The sequence below is a fragment of the Meriones unguiculatus genome, chromosome 5 (genome assembly GCF_030254825.1).
Source record: "Meriones unguiculatus strain TT.TT164.6M chromosome 5, Bangor_MerUng_6.1, whole genome shotgun sequence".
Lineage (NCBI taxonomy): Eukaryota > Metazoa > Chordata > Mammalia > Rodentia > Muridae > Meriones > Meriones unguiculatus.
The window spans coordinates 48,738,223-48,741,789 of NC_083353.1; the positions used below are offsets into that span (position 1 = coordinate 48,738,223).

The 3,567-nt window shown below is 50.9% G+C and overlaps 1 pseudogene; it reads right to left on the reverse strand.

Moving 5' to 3' along the window:
• Positions 1 to 2,493: 2,493 nt before the first annotated feature.
• On the reverse strand, positions 2,494 to 3,364 carry LOC132654045 (sperm motility kinase-like; annotated as a pseudogene).
• Positions 3,365 to 3,567: the final 203 nt, after the last annotated feature.

The window sequence follows — 3,567 nt, forward strand, 5'->3', positions numbered from 1 at the left end:
ATGATGGTGTCTGGTATGATGGTGTTTGGTATGATGGGTGTCTGGTATGATGGTGTCCTCCTTGGTCAATTTTAGTGTGATGGTGTGTGGTAGGATGGTTTATTGGGGCAGGTGGGACAGGGAGATTGGAAACTATATCACTATGGGGAGAAGTTTTACTTTGTGGAAAAGATCATATTTCCTGCCAAGAAACGGGGAGTAAAGGACAATCACTACCCAGAGGGCAGTCTGTGATGTTTATGCAGGCTGGGGGAGAGAGCAAGGGATCAGTGTGCCACATAAAGCTTTAGGGCACCTCTGCACCTCAGCCCTTCCCCTCTGAGGAAGACCCAGTGGAAAGCCAGCCCCTCCTGCCTGGGATTTTACCTGGACAGATCTGCACTGGGATAGGTCCTGTGCAGAATGCTCCTGTGACCACACTGGCTTCTGGACATCTGGCCTGGCTTCCCCGAGAGGCTTTTCACATCTCATCCAGGCTGATCCCCAACCCATGGCCCACAAGCCATGGAGATGGGGCCTGTCGTCTTTAGGACTTCAAAGCAAAAAGACACAGGTAAGTGACTCTTACTGACTTTGAAGCACACAGAACTTTCTGTGCTTGCCCTGTAGCACCAAAGTGCCCTACTGGTCTCTCAGCAATCTCTGCTGACTTTGCCATGCCCCACCTGTTCCTCTTCCTGCTTTATCAGCATATGTATACAATCTACTTCTTGCTTAACAAGCCTGAGGTCACATTACCGGGATTTCTATGGTATTGGTCTTTCTGAAGTGACAGAGGTTGTTAAGATCACAGGTGTGCCACAGTGGGCAAATTATCATTAGTTACAAAGGACAGAAGGAAAAGTGAATAAAATGAAGTGAAGTAATGCACTCACCTGGTGCTGAGGGTGGCTCCAAGGTCCCTTTTCATTGGAGTCATGTTCTTACATGAGGCAGTCTTTGTCTTAGCAGGTGGCAGGCAGCAGCAGCACAGATGTCTGAGGCTGTTCATGATTGTCTTCTTCACCCGCTTCCAGCGTTGACGCCGGTTGCGGGGGGAAGCTGTGCCAGCAACCTGAGGCTGGCCAGGTGTGATGTTGTCCTCAGTCTCATGCTGAGGGAGACCTGTGCCAGCATCCTGAGGCTGGCCAGGTGTGATGTCGTCCTTGGTCTCTTGCTGAGGGAGAGCTTTGCCAGCATCCTGAGGCTGGCCAGGTATGGTATTGTCCTCGGTCTCTTGCTGAGGGAGAGCTGTGCCAGCTTCCTGAGGCTGGCCAGGTGTGATGTCGTCCACGGTCTCTTGCTGAGAGAGAGCTGTGCCAGCTTCCTGAGGCTGGCCAGGTGTGATGTCGTTCTCGGTCTCTTGCTGAGGGAGACCTGTGCCAGCTTCCAGAGGCTGGCCAGGTGTGATGCCATCCTCGGTCTCTTCCTGAGGGCGTGCTGTGCCAGCTTCCTGAGGCTGGCCAGGTGTGATGTTGTCATCCTTGGTCTCTTCCTGATGGAGACCTGTGCCAGCGACCTGAGGCTGGCCAGGTGTGATGTCGTCCTCGGTCTCTTGCTGAGGGAGAGCTGTGCCAGCGTCCTGAGGCTGGCCAGGTGTGATGTCATCCCCGGTCTCTTCCTGAGGGCGTGCTGTGCCAGCGTCCTGAGGCTGGCTAGGTGTGATGTTGTTGTCCTTGGTCTCTTCCTGTGGGGAAGCTATGCCAGCAGCCTGAGGCTGGCCAGCTGTGATGTTGTTCTCCTGGGTCTCTCCCTCCTCGGTCTCTTCCTCCTCCCTCACTTCAGGCATGGTGTCCTCCTTGATGATGTTCACTCTCAGGGAAATGATTGCTTCCTGAGCATCGATGTCTTCCTGTGTTAGAGTCTTTTCCTCTGCGACTATAGTAGACTCTATCTCTATGACTGTTGTCATCTCCGATAAATCCTCAGAGGAGGAGCTTGAGCTGTCCTCTTCCTCCAGGAAACTTCAGGATTCAGATTGGTGACTATAGGACATGTGGCTCTCTAAGTCACTTGTACCCTCATTCTGGGATGTTCTAGAAGAGTTGGTGTATAGACCCAGAGATATATCGTCACTATCAGTGTGGCTGTCACGTGATCCAACCTGTGAAAAATAAATATTCATTTCCAGGATGCTGCCCTTGATGGACTTAGCAATAGGACAGCCCAGGTGGAGAGGGTGTGTGTCTGGATGGCAGCATAGGGTGGCAGGCATGCTATGGCATCTGGCAAGTTTCCTGGAATAATGCTCCTCCTCTTTTTCCTGGCCCTTAGATGGCAAGGTAAAGGTATAGGGAACAGGTTCAGCTCTCCTTAGGGATCCAGGATAAGTGTAAGGCTCTGTCAGGCAGAGGACAGTGCCTGGCTGCCTGGTTTTCACAGGATTCACCTGGTTGTGGCCATAGTCTCCCGCAGGTGACTGGTGTTGCAATATAAGATAAGTTGCCATCACCTCGTCATATTTTTGGTCTCTCAGGGATTCAATGATTACTTCAGGCTTATAGCCCATGACTCTCATGGTCCCAACAATGCCAGGGCTCGGGGTGCCTGGGAGGCTAGGGGTGGAAGTAGGTGGTGAACGTGCCTCACTGGCCCTGATCATGGGGCGCCTCATGATGTCCTTGATGGTGGGCCTTCTTCCGGGATTGATTATCAGTAATTCCAAGATGACATTGAAAATGTCGATAGAAACATGCTTAGGAATGGTGAAGTTGCCTGAGGTGACCTCGTTCCTCATGCCTGCCACAGATTTGGCTTGGAAAGGGAAGTGCCCAGCCACCATGAGAAAGAGGAGAATCCCTAAACACCACATGTCGATGGGGTAAGCATCGTATTCCCCGGGTGCAAAGAGTTCTGGGGCACAATAGGGCAGAGTGCCACAGAAACCCCGCAGCTTCTGCCCAGGAGTTACTTTCACAGCGAGGCTAAAATCAATCAGCTTGGCATTCCCCCTGCAGTCCATAAGGATGTTGGTGGCTTTTATATCTCTATGGACAACTTGATTGTTATGACAGTAATTCACTGCATGCACCACCTGAGTAAATATCCTTTCAGCCTCGCACTCCGGTAGAGACCCCCGTTCCAGGATCCTCCGCAGCAGCTCTCCCTCTGAGGCATGCTCCATCACCAGGTAGGTGATCTCTTCCGTCTCGATCACGTGAAAAAGTTTGATAATATTGGGGTGGTTCATGGATTTCATAACGCTTATTTCACTGTTAAAAATCGAGTTGTACTTCTTCTTATTTCTAAGGAGTTTTACAGCCACACAGGTCACAGTGGGAACATGGAAGGCGAGTTTCACTTCAGAAAAATGTCCGTGTCCCAGAGTCCTCATCATTCTATAGTCGGTGTTGAAGGGGTCCTCCACAGAGGAGCAGGCCTCCATGTCCTGCTTCAGAGTCAGGCCCTCCTTCATATGGCTAGAGCCAAAAAGTTCAATGAGAAAGTTGACAGACTTAAAATCAGGCCTAGGAGAGTATTTAGAGCTATGAATTCCTACATCCAAAAGACTAGGAAAGGAAGGAAGGAAGAGGTCAGACACATTTCAGACCACCTAACTGGGTACTTAAATGCTTAGATAGACAAGAA